This window comes from Eriocheir sinensis, unplaced genomic scaffold (assembly GCF_024679095.1).
Source record: "Eriocheir sinensis breed Jianghai 21 unplaced genomic scaffold, ASM2467909v1 Scaffold226, whole genome shotgun sequence".
Classification (NCBI taxonomy): Eukaryota; Metazoa; Arthropoda; class Malacostraca; order Decapoda; family Varunidae; genus Eriocheir; species Eriocheir sinensis.
The window spans coordinates 1-23,261 of NW_026111528.1; the positions used below are offsets into that span (position 1 = coordinate 1).

General features: G+C 45.8%; 2 long non-coding RNA genes across 2 annotated transcripts in view; one reads left to right on the plus strand and one right to left on the minus strand.

Annotated features, from left to right (window-relative positions):
- Window positions 1–4,685: 4,685 nt before the first annotated feature.
- The window catches only part of LOC126990930 (uncharacterized), a 55,036-nt gene continuing 36,460 nt past the window's right edge, over window positions 4,686–23,261 (plus strand). Inside the window, exon 1 of the long non-coding RNA XR_007744926.1 lies at window positions 4,686–4,988. This is a non-coding gene — a long non-coding RNA (uncharacterized LOC126990930). The remainder of the gene's footprint in view (window positions 4,989–23,261) is intronic.
- On the minus strand, window positions 5,468–7,215 carry LOC126990931 (uncharacterized). Its single transcript, XR_007744928.1, has 3 exons — window positions 6,964–7,215; window positions 5,877–6,098; window positions 5,468–5,635 (listed from the first exon to the last, which is right to left on the minus strand). It is a non-coding gene; the product is annotated as an uncharacterized LOC126990931 (long non-coding RNA).

A 23,261-nucleotide genomic window follows, 5' to 3' on the forward strand; every position in this document is an offset into this window, starting at 1 on the left:
CGTGGGGAGTGAGCCCACGTTTTGAGATCTTAAGACCGAGGAGTCTTCCCTGCGGGCGAAAATCGATGACCTCGTTATCGACTATGAGCGGGGCGGGGGTCAGTGTCGCCAAGGGTATGACGGTGACCTTAGCCACGTTTGTACGTATCCGCCACGCCTTCTCGTAGGCTCCAATCCTGGTGATCTGCCTACCCGAACGTGCACTGAGCATCTCACGAGAGCGTCCGGGGTAGGACACTGCTTGAGACACGTCGTCCGCATACTGTACATTAAGTCCGGTGTCGGAGTGAGGGCAGTCATTGCGCTCTCTCTCTCTCTCTCTCTCTCTCTCTCTCTCTCTCTCTCTCTCTCTCTCTCTCTCTCTCTCTCCCCAGTTTTGGTCTCCCCACGATGCAAAGGACATTGCTAAATTAGAATGTGTTCAGCGTCGGGCAACAAAAATGATCCCTTCCTTGCGCAACAAATCCCACGAAGAAAGGCTTTCTACCCTTAACATGTTCTCTCTTGAGAAACGTCGCCTCCGAGGAAAACTGATCGAATGTTTTAAAGTACTTAATGGTTTCACGAATGTAGACAGATCAACATTGTTTATGATCGATGACACTTTGCGAACGAGGAACAATGGCATAAAACTCAAATGTAGACAAGTAAATTCAGACTGCACCAAATTTTTCTTCACCAACGTTGTAGTGCGAGACTGGAATAAGCTCCCACCTTTAGTGGTCCAGTGTAACACGACTGACTCCTTTAAAAACAAGCTCGACCGTCACTTCCTTCAACTTAATATTAGCTAGAGTAGAAATGCAACGTTTTGGAGCCTTCTGTAGAATCACTTAGGTTTAAGGACAGACCACCTAGTCTGGACCATGGGGTCTGAGTGGTCTGATTTTCTATGTAAAATCTATGTAAATTCTCTCTCTCTCTCTCTCTCTCTCTCTCTCTCTCTCTCTCTCTCTCTCTCTCTCTCTCCCGGTGGATTATGTTTCCAAGGCTTCCCGCGTGACGAACTTGTGCACAAAAGCGCATTGACGCCCTAACCTTGAGAGGCGCCACTGCCTCCTCCATCGACTCTGTTATCATTATTCAAAACACATGAAGATAAACATACCCTCTCTCTCTCTCTCTCTCTCTCTCTCTCTCTCTCTCTCTCTCTCTCTCTCTCTCTCTCTCTCTCTTCATCTATCTTTATTTATCTATCTATCTATTTTTTTTTTACAACAAAGGAGGCAGCTCAAGGGCACAAAAAAAAAAACAATAATAAAAAAGCCCGCTAATCGCTGCTCCCATAAAAGAATCAGAAGAGGTGGCCAAAAGCAAGGTCAAATTCGGGAGGAGAGGTGTCCTGATACCCTCCTCTTGAAAGAGTTCAAGTCGTAGGCAGGAGGAAATACAGATGAAGGAAGATTGTTCCTGAGTTTACCAGCGTGAGGGATGAAAGAGTGAATATGCTGGTTAACTCTTGCATAAGCAAATATAGGGATGAGCATGAGTAGAAAGTTGTGTGCAGCGGGGCCGCGGGAGGGGGGGAGGCATGCAGTTAGCAAGTTCAGAAGAGCAGTCAGCGTGGAAATATCGATAGAAGATAGAAAGAGAGGCACTATCGCGGCGGAATTTAAGAGTTAGAAGACTATCAGTAGGAGGAGGAGAGCTGATGAGACGAAGAGCCTTAGCCTCCACTCTGTCCAGAAGAGCTGTGTGAGTGGAGCCCCCCCACACATGAGATGCATACTCCATACGAGGGCGGACAAGGCCCCTGTATATGGATAGCAACTGCGCGGGAGAGAAGAACTGGCGGAGACGATACAGAACGCCCAACCTCGACGAAGCTGATTTAGCGAGAGAAGAGATATGAAGTTTCCAGTTGAGATTTTAGTTAAGGATAGACCGAGAATGTTTAGTGTTGAAGAAGGTGACAGCTGAGTGTTGTCGAAGAATAGGGGATAGGTGTTTGGAAGATTGTGTCGAGCTGATAGGTGGAGAAATTGAGTTTTTGAGGCATTGAAGGACACAAGGTTCCTTCTGCCCCAGTCGGAAATGATAGCAAGGTCTGAGGTTAAGCGTTCTTCATCCTCCAGTCTGGAGTCGTGTACTTCCTGTTGTGATGGTCTTCTATTAAAAGAAGTTGAATAATGCAGAGCTGAGTCGTCGGCGTACGAGTGGACAGGACAGTTTGTTATGGAAAGAAGATCATTGATGAATAACAGGAAGAGATTGGGTGATAGGACAGAGCCCTGTGGAACGCCACTGTTGATAGGTTTAGGGGAAGAGCAGTGACCATCTACCACCGCAGAGATGAACGGCCGGAAAGGAAACTGGAGAGAAAGGAACAGAGAAAGGGATAGAATCCGAAAGAGGGCAGTTTAGAAAGCAAAGACTGGTGCCAGACTCTATCGAAGGCTTTCGATATGTCTAGCGCAACAGAGCAAGTTTCACCGAAACTGCTAAGAGAGGATGATCAAGAGTCAGTTAAGAGAGCAAGAAGATCGCCAGTAGAACGCCCCTTGCGGAATCCATACTGGCGATCAGATAGAAGATTAAAAGTGGAAAGGTGCTTTTGAATCTTCCGGTTAAGGATTGATTCAAAAGCTTTAGATAGACATGAAAGTAAAGCTATTGGGCGGTAGTTTGAGGGATTGGAGCGGTCACCCTTCTTAGGCACAGGCTGTACAAAGGCATACTTCCAGCAGGAAGGAAAGATAGATGTTGATAGGCAGAGACGAAAGAGTTTGACCAGGCAGGGTGTCAGCACAGAAGCACAGTTTTTAAGGACAATAGGAGGCACTCCATCAGGTCCATAAGCCTTCTGAGAGTTGAGGCCAGAGAGGGCATAGAAAACATCATTAGGAAGAATCTTAATAACAGGCATAAAGGAGTCAGAGGGGGGATGTGTAGGAGGAATATGCCCAGAATCGTCCAAGGTGGAGTTCTTACTGAAAGTTTGAGCGAAGAGTTCAGCCTTAGAGACAGATGAGACGGCAGTGTTGCCGTCAGGGTTAAGGAGAGGAGGGAAAGAGGAAGAAGTGAAATTGGAGGAGATATTTTTGGCTAGATGCCAGAAGTCACGGGAAGAATTAGAAGAAGCACGGTGTTGACATTTTCTATTTATAAAAGAAGTTTTGGTAAGTCGGAGAATAGATTTGGCACGATTCCGAGCTGAAAATATAGATCAAAAAGTTAGTGGGAGTTCGAAGGCTCTGGAACCTTTTGTGAGCTGCCTCTCTATCTTTAATAGCACGAGAACAAGCATGATTAAACCAAGGCTTTTTAGCATGAGAAGTAGAGAAAGTACGTGGAATGTATGCTTCCATTCCAGAGACAATCACCTCTGTGATGCGCAGAGCACACACAGAGGGGTCTCTCTATCTATTTATCTATCTATATTTATATATTTATCTATCTATTTATAAATCTATTTATCTATCTATTTATTTATCTATCTATTTATCTATCTATTTATTTATCTACCTATCTATTTATCTATCTATTTATGTATCTATTTATCTATCTATATTTATCTATCTATTTATCTATTTATCTATCTATCTATTTATCTATCTATTTATCTATCTATCTATTTATCTATCTATCTATTTATCTATCTATTCATTATCTAACTGTTGACGTTGTAGCCTAAACTGAGAGAGAGAGAGAGAGAGAGAGAGAGAGAGAGAGAGAGAGAGAGAGAGAGAGAGAGAGAGAGAGTAGTGAAAATAGCTTGAAATATTTATCTTTGATGTAATCTGGTATTAAAATTCTCTCTCTCTCTCTCTCTCTCTCTCTCTCGGTATACATAGATATAAAATACAAATAAATATTGAGAGAGAGAGAGAGAGAGAGAGAGAGAGAGAGAGAGAGAGAGAGAGAGAGAGAGAGAGAGAGAGAGAGAGAGAGAGAGAGAGAGCAGATGGAGGACATTAGGAAAGGTCACATGCTCTCTTGTTTACATTCCAACGTGGGTGTCAGGTGTACGATAACGGACCATTGCATAGATAATCCCTTCTTATATATCTCGCTATCTATCAATAATTTAACCTTTTTAGCGACAAATAATAGAAGAGAATATAAAATTTACTGCATATCTTTCAATTTTATTTCTTTACTTATTTTTTTTTTTAAATTTGATATAGTTTAAACGCCTTGCCCTACCCTACAGTGCTATATTACGGGAAATCTACCTTGAATTAACCTAGGGAGCCTCGGGAAAAGAAAATAGCGTGAGGCCGCAAGAAGACACCCAGCAAACATCGAAAGTCCGGGCCGATACCGGCAAATAACGGAACTATGACATAAAGGATTTCGTTTATCAGGCCAATATAAGGCCGATATAAATATTCTGCAATCGGGCCATAAGAGGCAAATGTACATCGGGCCAGTACTAAATAGCCTACAATACGTCTTTTTGTTGTAGTTCGAGAATTTTGTTTATCGGGCCAATATAAGGCCGATATAAATATTCTGCAATCGGGCCATAAGAGGCAAATGTACATCGGGCCAGTGCCTTGCAGGTCCCTATATTGAAGGTGTGTGTGTGAGTGTTTTATGCTCAGCTAAGTCTGTTTCTTGAGAAGGCTGCACCAGGACTTGTCTGTCACCACTGCCTTAATTCACCACACTAATAACCTTGTACTACATACTGTAACCTCATCCTGGGCTTCTCTTTATAATTATGCACTTTTTTTTTTTTGTGTGTGTGTGTGTGTGTGAAATAATAGACAGTAAGTAAGGATAAGAAAAAACAATGGAGGAAAAATCACCCCTTAACAAAAGGTGGCAGGCAGGTGTTGACTCTTGCTTTAAACTTATCAATATCAACAAGAGATTCTAATATGGCTGCCCCTCTAACTGTGTCTCCCTCGTCTTAGCCAGCAGCCCCGAGCAGCAGCCGTCCCCCCTGATGGTGCACTCCTCTCATCCTATGTGGGGGTGCTGCTGGTGCTGGAACACTGCCCCCCCGCCCCCCAACCCTACTGCAAGGGGAATTTCTCAGGGTGAGTGTGTGTGTGTGTGTGTGTGTGTGTGTGTGTGTGTGTGTGTGTGTGTGTGTGTGTGTGTGTCGACTGAATTTTATTTTTCTATTATTTATTTATTTTCTTCCCAGCCTATTGTGCCAGTAGGCCATACAATGGAATGTCTTAATTTTGTATCTGCTGTATCTACCCATTTATAAAATATCCTTGACACAGTTGAAAGAGATACATTAAATCTGTAGGCCAAATCCTGGAAGCATGTGTTTAAACGAAGATGCATCAGAAACATAACAAATTCTTGAAACGGGGATAGCTTTGAATTAATTGAATGGGTAATATTAAGGCAAACATAATAAAAAATGCACATCAGTACAGCATAGTTTGGCAGCCCTGTATAAAAAGGACTTTTTCATCATCATTACTGAGGTTGAGGTTATTGTAGTCACCTACTGTAGAACGGAGTTCATACACCTCTGTTCGTAACTGATTCAAGTCCTCATCCTGCTGATCAAACATGGTCGTCTCCATTAGGGTGAGGTCTCTTTGGCAGCCGACAGTTGCAACTGTTACTGTTTCTGTCTGGCAGGCAGCTGGTCTAGACACAATGGTTTGCTTCTCTGTCTGAAATGTCTGGCCGATGGCTAGTAGGGACAACTGTTCCTGTTGTTCTGAAAGGTGTAAGAAGATTGTGAGAAGATAGTAATATACTCCCATGACAACTTTGACCCGTGAAAATTCATACCCATTTTAGAAGACGTTTCTTAACTTACACCAACAAAAAGGATGAGACTACATTTTATGGTGATATGAATGTTTTTTGTTATGAAAAGGTCTGTATTTCCATAAAAAAAAAAAAAAAAACATGGAACGGGCTACTTGTTGATGGCATATATCAACATAATCACTTACCAACATGAACTTCGTCATGGCAAGGTTGAGTGTATTCCTGTATGTCCATGAGTGTCTGCGCTGCCATAAACATCTCCTTATCCTTCTTCAACTTTCTCTCCTGGATCCTTTGATGCCGAGCACAACTGATGGCGACCAATTCCTGGGACACTTTACGATGACCAAGGTTCTGTGTTGGGGCCCAGTCTGGATTACTAGTATCTTCAAGGACTGCTGGCCGTCCTGAAGTAACAAATAGAATGCAGGGTTAATAATGAGTTTACCTCAGCAGTCACTTTCTAAGACAACATTTATTTTTTCCAGACTAAAGGTCATGCTTTTTCTGGTGAGCATTGTTTTAAATCCATAAACCAAAAATTACCTATATAAAATTCAATCTAGTAACTATTGAGTTGAGCTCCGCGCCTCCAATATACGATATTACGCCTCCTTATTACAGTTATGGGACTAAATCCATGTCCCTGAACCATAATATGATAGAGCTAGTTCTTAAAATTAAAGAGAAGAGAAAGGCCTAATAATGGATTTAGTCCCTTATGATAGGAAGGTGTAATGTCATCTTTTGGAGCTGCGGAGCTCAACTCAACAATTGCCTTTAATCTTCAGGTGTGCCAGACAACATAACAGTGAAATTCAGTTCAAAACGAAACCTAACCAATATGAAGTCCTTGTTATTGACTAAGATACATAACAATGACTGACTGTTGAAAAGGGAAGCAGGAAAAAAAATATTTGCAATATAAGCCATATAATATAAAATTTTGCAGCCCTGCATGGCACAATATGAACAGTAAGAGAGCACACTGTCATAAAGTTAGGGTTAGAGTCGGTGAAGTTTGATTTGACATGGTTAGTTTACCTGTACAAGATGCCGTTAATAGGTACAGAGAATATAATTGTTCATAGTATAAGGAATTCCTTCAAGGAACAATGATCAGATATCTGGTCTGTGTCTTTTTAGTGCAGGTGGTAGTGGTGGCGCCGCTGGTGAGTTACTGAATCCTGTGCCACTTTTGTGTGTCTCTCGGTTAAATTATTGACTTTATTCGAATGTTGTGCCTTAAATAGGAAACAAATATATACTTACCACTCAAAAAATGATCACTGCACACGAGGAGATGCCTTTTTCCAGCCTCGGATAAGTCAGCTCTTGCCAGACTTGCCAGCCACTTCCCTCGCCGTTCTCTTGTTATTTTCTCTCTCTTCCCTCCATATCTCTTGTCTACTGCTGGTGTCGTGCCCGGAAATTCGGGACACTAAATGTTGTAAAAAAAAAAAAAGGGAATTCACCTAGGGATATCTGAGGAGAACAAGGGGGACTCACCCTGGGGGTAGTTTTGCTGCCACCGCCCAGAGATCTACCGATGAACTATGTCGCCGGTAGCTCACTGGGGACCTTAAGAGTGTTGCTTAAATTACAGGCTCACGGAGTAGAGGGTAAAGTTTTGAGCTGGGTCAAGGCGTGGCTTAGCAATAGGAAGCAAAGAGTGCAAATCAATGGTAAAAGATCTGACTGGGGATGTGTTACGAGTGGGGTCCCACAAGGCTCGGTATTAGGTCCACTTTTGTTTATTATTTATATCAATGACTTAGACACAGGAATTAGTAGTGATGTTAGTAAATTTGCAGATGATACCAAGATCGGTAGAGTAATTGAGTTGGATCAGGACGCTAGTATTCTCCAAGGTGAACTCAACAGATTATATGACTGGGCGGATAAATGGCAGATGGAGTTCAATGTAGGGAAGTGCAGTATTCTGAGTGTAGGTAGGAATAACCCCTCACATAACTATTGCTTAAATGACACTCTCATAAGTAGGTCTGGGTGCGAGAGGGATTTAGGGGTCTTAGTGAACTCTGATCTCCGTCCAAGGGCACAATGCTTTCAAACTAGAAATCGAGCTAATAGGGTACTGGGATTTATTTCAAGGAGCGTAAGCAACAGAAGCCCCGAAGTCTTCCTCAAACTATATTTAGCATTAGTTAGACCTCATCTTGACTATGCGGTTCAGTTCTGGTCACCCTACTATAGAATGGATATCAAAATGTTAGAATCGGTGCAGAGGAGGATGACTAAGATGATTCAGGGGTTGAGAAACTTGCCATACGAGGAAAGACTCAAACAGTTAAACTTGCATTCTCTAGAAAGGCGAAGGGTGCGTGGAGACATGATCGAGGTTTATAAATGGATGAAGGGCTTTAATAAGGGAGACATTCATAAGGTCTTGTTGGTAAGAGAACCGGGTAGGACACGAAGTAACGGGTTTAAACTGGATAAATTCAGATTCAACAGGAACATAGGCAAAAATTAGTTTACTAACAGGGTGGTGGATGAGTGGAATAGGCTTAGCAGTCATGTGGTGAGTGCCAATACAATTGTCACATTCAAAAATAGACTAGAAAAATTCATGGACAGCGATATTAGGTGGGGTTAGATACACGGGAGCTTAGGGTCAAAGGAGCTGCCTCGTACAGGCCTACCGGCCTCTTGCAGACTCCTGCGCTCTTATGTTCTTATGTATATAAAGGACTAAGGATTTAATGAGAGATTAAAATGACCCAGAGCGAGACTCTGATTCCTTGGGCAGGGTAGCGAGGTGAGCGGGGCAGGCTCGGGGGCGGTAAATGGTTAGTTTAACTCACAGCCGGCCGGACAAATCTCACATCGGGGAGTGACAAGAAATAAAGGCCTATATATAGGAGTGCTTACATTTATTCCTGTGACTTAGTTTAGAAGGCAATACATAGGCATACCTGACGACACGGTTTATAATTAATTCCTCATTGAAGGCACGATTTTCCCGAAACTGACGGAAATGGGCGAATGGACACACGACTGATTTCTAGTTTTCTCCTCTCACAATGGTAACCAGAATAAGGCTGAGGATTCTCCACGAAATCTTTACCCTTGGGCGGGTGTACAATTATTGTAAAAACCAGGTACATAATTATGATGTATGAAAGAGACTCAGAGAGGGGGAACGTTACATTTCCGGGAAAAACCTATACACGACGAGAACCATCTCCGTCGTAAAGACACAAACATACAGCCTCTTATTTCACTAACACTTCTTACACTACAGGTAAAGCACAAATTACTGGCCTAAATACTCCCAAAAATAATTCCCGCAATAGGGGGTGCAGGAGGGAATTGTAAGGGGGACTCGATTCCCCGTTTCCTACCCCTGGTATGGCTCCAAGAACGCATACAGGGCTCTCTCCTACAACTCCTACTGCGGAGAGAATAGGAATATTGAGTTTAACAACTAAAAGAACACATCGGGGTGGATACACGGGTTCGTGTAGCTGTGTGTGGTGTGTGTGTGTGTGTGTGTGTGTGGCAGAGACTGGGACGCCCGACCTGTGAGTAAGAGGAAGATGAGTGGGCGAAAGATCAAGCTTATTTCATTTACTGGGATCAAAAATGCATTTATAGGATAATTAAAGCAGATTGGCTAAAGGGGAGACGGTAATTAACCCTTGGGGAGCACTTTAGGGGGAAAAATGCGATTGAGGAGGGAAAAATCACGGAGTACAATACCTTTGAGTAGGAGGAAGATGAGTGGGCGAAAGATGCCCTCAAACGACGCTCCCCTCGTTTTATACCAGCCCTGCGGCGGCCCCGTAGGGGAGGGAAGAGGGGCCAAGTAGCGGATTAATAATCTATCACGTTTTAATTCAAAATGAGGAGAAGTCTAGGGTAGTTTATACATGGGTATGGTCTCTTAACGTGTAAGGTGACGAAATTTCATGTGGAGCAGCGGAAAAAATCTATGTAAGGGTGAATGATTTTAACTGATAGGGGATTGACAAGCAAGGGCTGGTAACAATTCCGAGGTGCGTGCGCGGGTAGGGGGGAAAGGGAGGGGTGACCGACGCTAGGTTCCCGGGCGTGTTATTGCGCCATATGGTGTAATTGTAGTCTGAGGGTGGGGGAGGGGGGATGTATTCTGTTATGGGTTGTGATCAAGAATACCTACTACATTCTTACATATCTATGATGGCCTTACAGTGACTTATAATTACTTACAACTAATTGAAATCACTTATAATGACTTAAACTACGTCTTGTCCTTGTACTTTTAAGGTTCTTCTCCTGCTTTCACATCCCGGCATTACACTGGTAATCGGAAGAAAACCTTTTCCGGGAACTTTGGCCGCGTGTCTGCGCCCCCAATAACACCACAGAATGCTGGCATCTTGGCAAATTCACTGTCTTTCGTATGATTACCAAAGTACCTCGCACGTCAGCTGATACGGGCTCGGTCCCACACAACGCTAAAAGCATCGTCTGCTGCCGCCACGGAGAGGGTGTGACGTCACGTGCAAGTAACCTATGGCTCACCAAAAGCTAGCTTCTGTTCATTAAACTCCTGTAACACATCCAGTCTATTAGACTGTGGCCTAGATGAGACTGAAATATCCCTTGTGAGTCTGTAATAACAACTGGAACCCTGTGGGAGAGATCACAGCCAATAATTTTGGACACAATTAAGGGCCACAGCTTCCTTCATCATGCCTGGACCTGAGGTGAACTATTGTTTCAGTACGTCCTTGTAGCTGTGCCTCTCTCACAATGGTTTCCATAGACAGTACAAAGGGAGGGCGGTTATGACAGCAAGACGCACACAATGGCAGTGTGTGTGTCTTGCTGTCATAACCGATGGTTTCCTCCCAAGACGACTGACTGTTAGCACGCCTCTGTCTGTCTTCTCAGCGGCCTTGCAGTTAAATTATACACTTTGTATCCCCTCTGTGGCATGTTGCTACAGCCGAATGCTAGGCAGCAAGGCATTGTTACATTAAAAAGCAGCCGAATCCGCTTCCAAAATAGGTAAAATTATGCTTTTAATACCTCAGTTCAAAGTCGGCGCGGTGCTCGAAGGGCCAAAAATGGCGCCCAGCAGCCTTATACACAGGGCCGCCTATGTCGGGACTCTCTCTATAAAGGGACTCTATAGGGGCCGCTTTCACAGTCGTTTTGTTTGTTTTGATCGTTACCAATGGCTGTTATCGCCGCTATAGTATTTCCACGTCAAACTGGCCGATGGGGTAGTGGCGGCTGCGGGGTTAGCCTAGCCCCGCACCTTGCCACACACTCTCAACACCTCTCGCTTCCTCTGCAGCCGCCACTACCCCATCGGCCAGTTTCACGTGGAAAACTATAGCGTCGATCGCGGCCATTGGTAACGATCAAAACAAACAAAGCGTGACTGTGAAAGCGGCCCTAGGTGACAGTGGCGTACATGGGAGTGGAAGGGGCAGAAGACCGGGAGGAAAATAGGAAGCTGTACGGTGGGAAATTAGCGGCAGGGTAGGCAAAGGAAAATGGATAGTCATGGGAGACTTTAATGAACACATAGGCCTAAATAATGCACCAGTAAATATAGTAATGGACGCATGCTGCTAGACGCTGGTGTCCTACATGACGGTGCAAGATGAGAGAGCCGTGAGGGAGAACAGAGGCCGGGAAGTATGGCGTGGTGAGGAAAGTTGTGAGGGAGTATGCCGGAGAGAAAGTTGTGGTCATGGGAGATATGAATGCACACGTGGGTGTACTTGGGGAGAGAATGAGCCGGCATGGGGAAATGCTGGATGAGTTTGTGGATGAAATGAATCTGGAAAACCTGAATGTGACGACGGCTGAGGGACGTGTGACGTGGAGTGCGAGGGATCAGGAGTCTGCTATTGACTATGTGTTAGTGAATGGGAGAATGTGTGAGTGTGTGTCTCATGTGTGGATAGATGGAATGATTGATGTGGTGTCTGATCACAATATGCTGGTGGTGGAATGTGACCTGTATGCTAGGAATGAAAGAGAAGCGAAGAGGGAAAGAAAGAAATGGAGGTTGAGGGATGTTAGATGGGAAGATTTCCAGGTAGACCTGAGGAAACTAGACTGGATGAATGGAAGTGTGCATGACGTGGATGGAGCCAATAGTGAGTTTGTAGGGAATGTAAGGAGAGCCGCAACTCGACGGATTGGGTATGTGAGTACGAATGGAAGAAAGAGAGAGTGCATGCAAGCCGTGGTGGAATGGGGAGATCAGGGATGTTAGGAAGGAGCGAAAGAGGCTGAATAAGGTTTGTAGGAGACTGAGGAAAGAGAGACATGAAAGAATTGAGGCAGAGAATGTATATCAGAATACATGGTCAGAGTATGTAAAGCAACAGAGGGTTACTATAAATAAACAGAAGATTAGGGAGGCCAAGGTCAGGTGTGAGAGGAGTCTGACTGAAGCTCTGAAAAAAAGGTCTATAGAAGGTGGGCGTGAATGGTATAGATTCTTGAGGGGTGAGAGTGTGACTGATAGTGAAAACGTGGAGTACCTGAAAGTAAATGGTGAGGAAATCAGGGTCACAGACAGAATGAAAGAGTACGTGTATAAAAGGTTTCTGGGAAGAGATTGCATGGAAGGGTGGGTGAAGCTTTTGAGGTGAGAGAGGGATGTGTAACGCTTGAGAGAAATTAAGAAGCAGAAGAATTGCAAGGCAGCAGGGCTGGATGAGATCCCGTATGAATTGTATAAGAATGGAGGTGAGGTGGTGATAGACAAGATGACTGAGCTGTTCAACTGTGTATGGGAGAATGAGAGAGTGCCTCGGGAGTGGAACGAATGCAGAGTGACTCTGATACACAAGGGAGGGCATAGGAGTAGGAAAGAGCTGAAGAATAGGCGTACCTAAAGGCGGCTTTACACCTGGCAAGTCCTGGCCGGCAATACAGCCGCGACGATCTAGCAGCTAGACCGGCTGGGTGCTCTCGGGAGCAAGTACCTTCACACGTGGGAGGAGCCGCCGGGAGCATCAAGACGTAAACTGCTAGTAAATGCAAGGGCATGAATTCATCTTAGACACCCCAAAAGGCTACTACCATATCTGAAAACCACAATGAGTTTGGTCCATTAGCCTAATATTGTAGAAATACTTTAAGTAAACGAGTTTTATCATGAGTAGTATTGATTGATTGATTGAATGCTTATTGTTGCATTTAACAACAAAGGAGAAGGGAGGAACATGCCATCCCAACCCCCAGGCATTACATAGTGTGATTATATAATACATGAAAATAATCGTTCCTTTATTACCTCCTTTGATATCTCGCAAAGAGATACACATTTCCCGCAAAATATATTGTTGCTGCCACTCAAAAGTTGTTTTGCGCAGACTCTGCCTCTAGTAGAGCTTATCTTATGGGTCCCACAAGTGTCAATGCTGCCTACTTCCTCTAACAATGCCACCTCGGCCTCCCGGCTCCAAATCTTGTTATCTGCATCTGTCATTTCTTGTTTTATTGGCGCCGACACGTTGTTTACCCAGCCGCCCGTCGATCGGCAATACAAGACGGACATGCTCAACTGCAGAGAACTTGCCGCGAGAAGGGCTCCCAGACCCAGACCCAGACCAAAAATGCTGCCGGCAGCACGTCGCGGCTGTATTGCTGGCCAGGAATTGCCAGGTGTAAAGCTGCCTGAACAATCACCAAATGGGGGGTACAAACTAAGGCGGAGGGACTTTTTTGGCAGCCATAGCCGGTAACGGGCTAAAGAGTATATAGCCTATCCAGATATTTTGTTTTTTTATTTATTAATAATCCACGAGATATCCTAGAGTTAAATCAATATATGTGCTTATCTTTGTATTCATTCATACACACACTGGTAATATTTCTGGACAACCCAAACACAGCGGGGCGACACGCGTCTGGACGCATCAGCGGCACAGACGGTACTCGTCTGATTCACTTGTTTGAGTGAAATTCTATTGTGAAAAAGTCATAAATTCGTGTCACTGGTAAAAATGAAACTAGTAATGAAAGTTTTGCCACCAAAAAATATACACAAATAGATAAATATGAAAGCTCACGAAGTTGCAATAAGTGACATCACCTGCCTTGCGCAGTTAGAATATGCTATTTACGGTATGACACCCGCAAAATGGCTCGGGCCACGGAGCTACAGCCTCAACGGTGCCAGATTGTCGTACTCACCCGATTATATTTCCCGACTTCCTACCCCAACACTGTCTTCTGGCTCCAATAACGAAACTAATTTATAGTTATCGTTAAAAGAGTTAGATCCTAATGTTTCTTGGCAATAGTTAGGCGTCAGAAACGAGTACGACAAAGTGATGTAATACTGAAAAGAAAAGTGTGTATAAGTGAAGAAAAGAGGAACGAAAGGAGGAGGACCTAAGAAGCGATACAAAGCGTCACAGGTCAAAAGAAGAAGAAGAAGGAAAGATTTTCTGTGCTGTGTTGAGTGAAAGGCTGTGTTGCGAGTGGAGTCCCACAGGGGTCGGTGCTGGGTCCTCCGCTTTTTATTATTTACATCAATGACTTGGACACAGGAATTAGTAGTGATGTCAGTAAGTTCGCAGATGATACCAAGATCGGTAGAGTAATCCAATCAGACAGGGACGCTAGCGTTCTCCAGGATGAGCTTGACAGACTATATGATTGGGGGAAGTGGCAGATGGAATTCAATGTCGGGAAGTGTAACATTCTGAGTGTAGGTAGGAATAATCCCTCACACAATTACTCCCTAAATGGCACTCCTCTAAGCAGGTCTGGGCGTGAGAGAGACTTAGGAGTACTAGTGAGCGCTGACCTCCGTCCTAGGGCTTAATGCATTCAGGCTAAAAATCGGGCAAACAGAGTACTTGGTTTCATCTCAAGGAGCGTAAGCAATAGGAGCGCTGAAGTCATCCTCAAACTTTACTTAGCACTAGTTAGACCTCATCTCGATTATGCAGTTCAGTTCTGGTCCCCCTACTATAGAATGGATATCAAGATGTTAGAATCTGTACAGAGGAGGATGACAAAGATGATTCAGGGGGTGAGAAACTTGCCTTATGAAGACAGGCTGAAGCAGTTAAACCTACACTCTCTAGAAAGGCGAAGGTTGCGAGGAGACTTGATCGAAGTCTATAAATGGATGAAGGGCTTTAACAAAGGGGATGTCAATAAGATTTTGATAGTAAAAGAGCCAGGTAGGACGCGTAGCAATGGTTTCAAGTTAGACAAATTCAGATTCAACAAAGACATAGGCAAGAATTGGTTCACCAATAGAGTGGTAGATGAATGGAACAGGCTTGGGAGCCATGTTGTGGGCGCCAATACCATAGAGACATTCAAGGTTAGATAAGGCCATGGATGGTGAGGTAAGGTGGAGTTGAGTGTACAGGAGCTGCCTTGTATAGGCCAACCGGCCTCTTGCAGTCTCCTTACGTTCTTATGTTCTTATGTTCTTATGTAAGTGGACTGAAAGGGAGAGAGTGCTGGGTGTGAGGAGCAGAATGGTTTTCGTGCAGACAGGAGGGCAGAGGACAATATGTATGTGATTGATTGATTGATAATTTATTGTTGCAGGTAAACAACAAGGGAGAAGGGAGGAACATAGTGAATGAGATGATAGAGAGGAAAAAGAGGAATGGAAGTCCGCTGTATCTTGGGTTTCTTGATACTGAGAAAGCGTATGATACTGTAGAGCAGTGGTTCCCGACGTTTTTGCACTCGCGAACCCTTACCCAAAAGCTTGAATCCCACGCGACCCCCTACTATCAGCAGCCTGATTTACATTTTGTTTTCTATGAAGGAGAGGGAAAGAAACTTCTAACAAAAAATTTCTTCAAGAATCCTGTTGTTATCTATTAGCAAACAATCACAACATTGGTCCAACCTTAATTCACAAAAAGAACACAATTATTCCTATACAATAATATCAACATAGGTTTCAACAGCTATCCAGCCCAGCCAGTGGGATGCCTGATGTTGCATTTGAGCAGCAAGCCTTGAAATTCGTGGCCGAGCGTTTGTTATGTCATCTCCAACATCCAATCTATTCCTATTCTTCGTTTTTATATTGACAAGAGTTGAAAATCCTGCCTCACACAAGTAGGTAGAAGCAAATGGAATAAGGACACGTAAGGCTATCATGCTGACTTTGGAGTACACGTATTTTAGGACGAACCTTTGACAAATTTTACGGGCTGGTTTTGTGATTAACCGAAAAATGCGCTCACTACAATTTTAAGATACTGAATTTTATCTGCTTGACCATTCAGTTAACAAAATACACACACACACACACACACACACACACACACACACACACACACACACACACACACGGCACGCGCTACAGCACTACGAGTATAAGCCCCGTTCAGACTGTAGCGATTCTAGGCCACGACAACCCAGCGAGTTCTGCATTTGACAAGTCGGCTCCCACGCTCCAAGAATTTTTTGGCGTCTTGGTGTCGGCTAGCATGATTGCCGACTGTCTAGGACACTCGGCCAACTAGTTGGCAGAATGTCTGCGACATGCTGCCAACTAGTCTCAAGACGAGTCTCAACGGTCAGTTTTTGAAATGGCGCCACGTCTACGACAACCATGAATCTGCCGACCGATTGGCCGACAGTCGCAGACGGTCTTGAGAACAGTCTTCCAGATTGTTTGTCAACTGGTCAGGGCCGGATCAAGGGGGGGGGCCAAGGGGCCAGGGCCCCGGGCCACCCACCAAGAGGGGGCCTCCCACCAATTTAAACAATACATTTTGATTTAATAAGGTTAGTATTGTAATCATAACTAAACGAGTGTCAGTACCATGTAGTCAAGTGCCTGCACGTTTTCCTTTCTTTTGTTACCATGGTAATCCATGCAATTTGGATGGTCCATTTTCTCTTACGACAATAAGAGAGAATTGGCCCAGCTGTGTGATGTTAATGTTAATTAAACCATTAAAACCAACAAAAAATAAAATATTTCCCCGATTTTTTTTCTTTTGCTTCCCTGGACAGTCCAGGGAAGCAGGCGTAGGTTTTGTATCCCCGGGTTTATAGTGGCGCCATCTACACATTTCAACATTCATTATTGTCATTCTTATTACTAATGTTAATATATAGAAATACAAAGACAAGTATTTGCATTATGTCTTCTGCGTGGCTTCCAAGAAATTGAGGCCGTTGGCGGAATGGTCCTCTATATCTATATACAGCTAGGAAGGTTCACTGGTGTTATAGTAGGATATCAATGTATTATTATTATTTAATATCACCACGAATTAGGCATACAATTGTCAATGGAAAAACCCCACGACAGATAGATCACGCCACCTTATAGGAATGTCGTCCGTCAGTGTTTACTGTCTCAGTTTTGTATACTTAGCACTCCGATGGTGCGTGGAGGTCACCTTGACATACGTGACCAATTGTAACCATTATTTTCCAACCTGTAACTCGCCACTCCTTCACGAGAGTCCGACTGACACACAACGACAGTCGCTCTCGCTCCGTCGCTTCTTGTACATAAAGGCTACGAATATAATTCGCCTTAAGGAAGCTGAAGTCTTAATCAACACCCTTTAAACGCCCCCCGACAAGCCCGTTACATTTGGTTGGCAGCGGTCACCCCGCGCCTGTGCCTTCGCTACCTCGTTCTCCTCCAAGCCACGAGAACTCACCAACAAACTCCGGGGACAGGCGTACAAGGGAAGAAGGAGTCAACGCACCTGCCGTCCGCGGCACCGCACCTGCCGTCCGCGGCAACGCACCAGGCGCCAGCTACAAGCATCTCAGAAGTCGCCACCTACGTGCAACTCACAAGGCGCCAGCTACAAGCATCTCACAAGTCGCCACCGTGCAACTCACAAGGCGCCAGCTACAAGCATCTCACAAGTCGCCACGTGCAACTCACAAGGCGCCAGCTACAAGCATCTCACAAGTCGCCACCTACGTGCAACTCACAAGGCGCCATCTACCTGCATCTCACAAGGCACCAGCTACGTGCATCTCACAAGTCGCCACCTACGTGCAACGCACAAGGCGCCATCTCCAAGCCTCGAGCACACCAGCAGCAACTCTACAGGCGTCCAGCCTACAAGCCTACAGGCTACGGGCAACTCTACAGGCGTCCAGTCTACAAGCCTCGAGCACACCAGCTACAAGCAACTCTACAGGCGTCCAGCCTACAAGCCTCGAGCACACCAGCTACAAGCAACTCTACAGGCGTCCAGCCTACAAGCCTCGAGCACACCAGCTACAAGCAACTCTACAGGCGTCCAGCCTACAAGCCTCGAGCACACCAGCTTCAAGCAACTCTATAGGCGTCAAGCCTACAAGCCCCGAGCACACCCTCCGGCCTACGCAGCCGAACGCGAGGGCCACAATCTACAAGCCGCTCCCCCGCTTCAAGCCAGCACAGCTACGAACACTGCAAGCCACTCCACGATACGGCGGAAGTATTCACACCAGCAAGGAGGAGGCACGCCCCGCTGACCTTGGGACACCCCGCATGCCCCTCGCTCCACAGCTGGCGGCACCACCGCCGCTGCCGGGAGCATCGGCCCAAACCTCTTCCGGCAAACAGTCAGCAAGGGTACCCGCGGCCATCTCCCGGTGACTGCAAGCTGTTCCCACTACCGTTTCTTGCAAGGCGTCTTCTCAAGAGGTTACACACCCAAGTCGTCTTATCTGCCACAGCCGCCCATCTCTTACTATAACAAGGACGACGCGGCCATCATTCGTCTGGCGGCAGTGTACCGGCTCCCGCAGCCGCGGCCGCTCAAATTGCTGGGTCAGCAGTTTTTCAACCGCCATTGCGAGTCCTCCGATGTCAGCCCATCCCTCACCTCTCACCGCCGCTGTGGCCGCGGCCGAGGTTTCCTGACGCGCCTACAACGACTGCACGTCACCCAGGGCATCACAAGCCGTCGCCCTCTCCACTACATCAGCTGATTAATCTTGGTATTTGTGGATATTCCATTCTTGTCCAAATTTGCCGACTCGGCTCATTTTCATTATTATCCGTGCAGAGGCACGATTTTTTTTATTTCTGTGTTCCTAACACTGTTCTTCAGTCATAATTGTGAGAGTAACGTTCATTCCTATACGATATTGATTCTTTCTTATAGTTTGCTAGCGAGTCTATTGAGTATAGTGTGAGTTCCCTTATCAAAGTTAATCTTCATCAGTGTGCCCTGCCTCCGTTTTCTTTTCACCGCTCGAGAGAAAACGTGAGCTTCAATGGTATACTCACTTAACATACCACTTTGTTTATATAGTTATTCTTTCATTATACCCATATCATTAGGGCATTCCATTATAACCTTAACTTCTATTACGTCTATACAGGCACCTTGCTAGCCATTCTTTCTTGCCTTTTTAGGGTTTTCAATGCAAACTATTCATTCCTACACGTTCCGTTTATTGGTTCATATTTACAGCTATCAACATTTGCTCCTCTTTTGTGAATGGTTTACACCATAGTATGAACAAAGACACTCGCTAAACTCGGCGACACCTTTAAACAGTTGGCTCGTCCTTCAAGTGAGGAGGAATTGGAGCAAGGTGCAACCACCGGTGATTTAAATGTGGTGAATTTGCGATCGGGGGCTACGTACTCTTCCCTCCCAAGGGATAGCGCCCCTTCACCTTCAGAATCGTCTGAATACTTAACCCCCACTCGGCCGAACACAATGCCTGTCGATCCACCTCCCCCTCCTCCTCCTGGGGCCCCACACCACTTCCCCCCGCCCCCGATTCGGGTCATTCCAACTCACGCCAGTATTCGACAATTCTCGGGAGGCGAGACCTCTTGTGCGGCGCGACAGTTTTTAGATTTGTGTGAATCTGCCATCGTGAATTCCTCCATTACGGAAGATCATGATAAAATCAGTTTCATTCGGTCACGGTTACTTCCAGGTTCTCGGGCACTGAATTTGATGCAGTCCTCAGCGTTCGCTTCGGGGGACATTGGTGTAAACTATGAGGTTTTTAAAGGGAATTTCATTAAAATCTTCGGGGGCGGGAGTAAACCAAGCATCGTTAGACAGATGGCACACACGGTTGAGTCCCTCCAAAAAAATTCCTCAACAAAGCCGATTTGGGACGCCATGATTGAGGCCAATCAGCTGGCGGTTGACTGTGTCAAGAGCTTGGAAGACGCGCTCTGGCTTCCAGGGGGCTGTATGCAAAAGCACCAGGTGAAGACAGCTTTCGAGTTGTTTTTTTACTTATTTCATATTTCAGAGAAGAACCGCCGTTCTGCCCTCCCTTTGGCCTTCAAACCGAGCGGGAAGTTGGTTGACTTCGTCTCAGAGTTAGAGGTCAAGGTTCAGGAACACCCTCACCATCAACCCCTCGCCCCAGCAGCAGCATTGCAAGCACAAAGTAAGGCATCTCTCACATGTAGTTTTTGCAAACAATCAGGACATTCTGAACATTCTTGTTTCGCGAAACGTAGGGAATCAACACATTCGAGACGGGGCTCAGATAGGAGGTCAGGAGGTTACAGGGGCGGGCATCATTCATCACACAGGAACCCTAGGCCAAACCATCAGCGGAAGGCTGCCTTTTGCCATATCCACGGGAATTGTTTTCATGATTCAGACAGTTGTTCTGCAATACAAAAGGCCAAGGAGGAACAGAAGTACAAGTCCTCAGCGGACAGTAAACCACACTCCTCTTCTCAGAATAAAAAGACATGACTTCGTGACAGCCCCGAGGCGTACATCCAAGTGTCCCTTAAGGAAAATACTAATTGGGAGCAACTTGACTCCGTCATTGCCGCCTTGGGACGGACAAGCATAATTGCCCTCCCTTGCAAGGTGGGCAACACTTCACTCACCTTAGCGGTTGACACAGGTGCCACAGTCAATGTCATATCCGACTCCGCTTACAGGTCACTGACACGACAAGCGAGTGGGGAATATTGGCCGCTCCAAGAGAACGACCTGAATGTGATAGGCGTGACGGGCACCACTTTGGGAATCCTTGGGCGAGTACCACTAACAGTCAGCTTACATGAAAAAGTATGTCCCTTTCGAGATTTCTTTTATGTCTCTAGCAGGTTTGCTTTACCTGTGGATGGGATCTTAGGATTGAACGCCATGAAAGACCTGCACATCGCCATAAACCCTGTAAGCAACGCGATCGTGTATCAAGGCCGACGCATACAGGGGATGGTCAATCCATCGCCTCTGTCAACTGTAATCTCACCCTCAGAGGTGGAAAATGACCAACACACCACAGACTCAGGGGCTGCCACCGCTCAAGTGTCCCCTCTTACGGTCAAACCACACGAAACCATTGCAGACTTGTGGCGGACAGTAACGGCAGTCGTAGAAGGTCCTCATATAGTTCCGGATCGTGCTGCAAAACTTGTTAAAATCCGTTTGCCTAACGCCCCTCCGGCGGGCAGGGATGTGTGTATCGACGGAGTTCCTCACGTACACCGCGTGACGGTGGAGGTAACTCTTGCAACAGTCAAGGAGGGAGGTTTTGCAGAGGCATTGGTAATAAACACGTCTGGATCCCCTGTATCCTTAAAACACGGTGTTCGATTATGCCAGTGTCTAGTGTATGGGAGAAATGTCGCCCCGGAACCAGCTGAATACCCTTCAGCCCAAGTCTCAGGCATAACCTCGGCGTGTCAGGCTTCTCCCGAACAAGACACAGCTAATTTAGAGGCGTTCCTAAAAGTTGCACACTATTCCGAAATTAAGCCAACCTTAGTCCAGCTTCTGGAGCATTATCGGGGGGCGCTTGCTCTACCAGGCGAGCCGCTTGGAGTTACGCAGTGTGCTGAACACCACATTAAGTTAAAACCCAATACAAATCCTGTATATATCAATGCGTACAAGCTCCCCCACAGTCAGAGGGAGGTGGTGCAACAACTTATCTCTGAAATGTTAGAACAAGGTGTCATCAAAGAATCGAATTCCCGTGGAATTCGCCCTTGTTCCTGGTTCCAAAGAAAGACGGCTCTTATCGTCCTGTGATTGATTTCCGGCGTGTGAACACCGCGACCGTGGATGATCATTTTCCGCTTCCCGTTCTTAGAGATCTTCTGATGTGTCTCGGTAGAGGAAATAAAGTCTTTACGAGTCTTGATCTGGTCAGTGGCTACTGGCAACGGCCCATGGCCCCCGAGTCACGTGAAATAACGGCTTTCAGCACGCCTCATGGCCACTATGAGTGGACGAGGATGCCGTTCGGGCTCAAAGGAGCTCCCTTGACCTTCCAAAGGACAATGAACAGTATTTTTGGTGACTTGCTGGGCAACTCTGTCTATGTGTATTTAGACGACATCATCATAGCAAGTAAAGACGTGCATGCACACATGGAAACACTAAAAGCAGTCCTACACAGACTTCAAGAGGTCGGATTAAAGCTCAAAATCACCAAATGTGAATTTTAAAGCCTCGGATCAAGTTCTTGGGGCATGTCGTGGACGAATTCGGCATCCACACAGTGGACGACAAAATAAAGGCTATTGCCGAGTTCCTCAGCCAACGTCTGCGGACAAGGTACGGTCTTTCTTGGGTGTCGCAGGTTATTACAGGCCTTTCATTAAGGACTTCGCAGCTCGCGCGAGTCCCCTAACCCATCTTTTAAAGAAAGACGTACCATTTCAGTGGCTCCCAGCTCAACAAACGAGTTTTGAGGATTTAAAGAAAGCGCTTACACGGGCTCCGGTCCTTGTCTTTCCGGATTTCAAGGACCCCTTTCAGCTTTGTACCGACGCTTCGGCTAGTGGAGTAGGAGCCGCGCTGATGCAAACAGATATGTCCGGCAAAAAGCATGTGATAGCGTTCGCCAGTCGAGTACTTACAGCTCCGGAAAAGAACTATTCTGTTACCCACCTAGAGGCTCTTGCCTTTGTGTGGGCTCTGAAGCATTTTCGTGACATTGTGATGGGGTACAAAATTGTGGTGTTTACGGACCACGCGGCCATAACTGATCTTTTCAAGGGAAAAACCTACACGGTCGTCTGGCAAGATGGTTCTTAACGATCCACATACAATCCGGAGATAAAATACATCACCGGGAAAACAAATGTGGTCGCAGATGCCTTATCTCGGAATGTTCCGATAGGCGCGATTACCACCCCAGAGGTCATCCACAACTTCACTTCACCTGAGCTACACACTGCTCAGCGTGACCACCCTGTGTGGAAGAGGTTAATTTATGCCCTCGAGTCGGGAGACGAATCAAACCTTCCTGAATTGCCAGTTCCCTTTTCACAATTCTTCCTATCAGAGGACAACCTCCTTTGTAGGTCATGGCCAACCAAACCGGTACCTATAGACCAACTGGTCATCCCAGACATATACGTCCCCGTGACGCTTAAGCTGGTCCATAACACACCCATTGCGGGTCACCCAGGAAGAGACAAGACGCTATCTGTCACCAGACGAAAATTCTACTGGCCCACATTACGGGTTGATGTAGAAAACATGTCGCACATTGCGTCGTTTGTGCTAAGCACAAGGGGTCCGTCAAAGGCCAGCACCTATGTTGCAATACCCAGTACCAGAGGCGCCATGGGATGTTGTTAATATAGACTTACTACAGCTCCCCCAGAGCCAACATGGCTCGCGCTA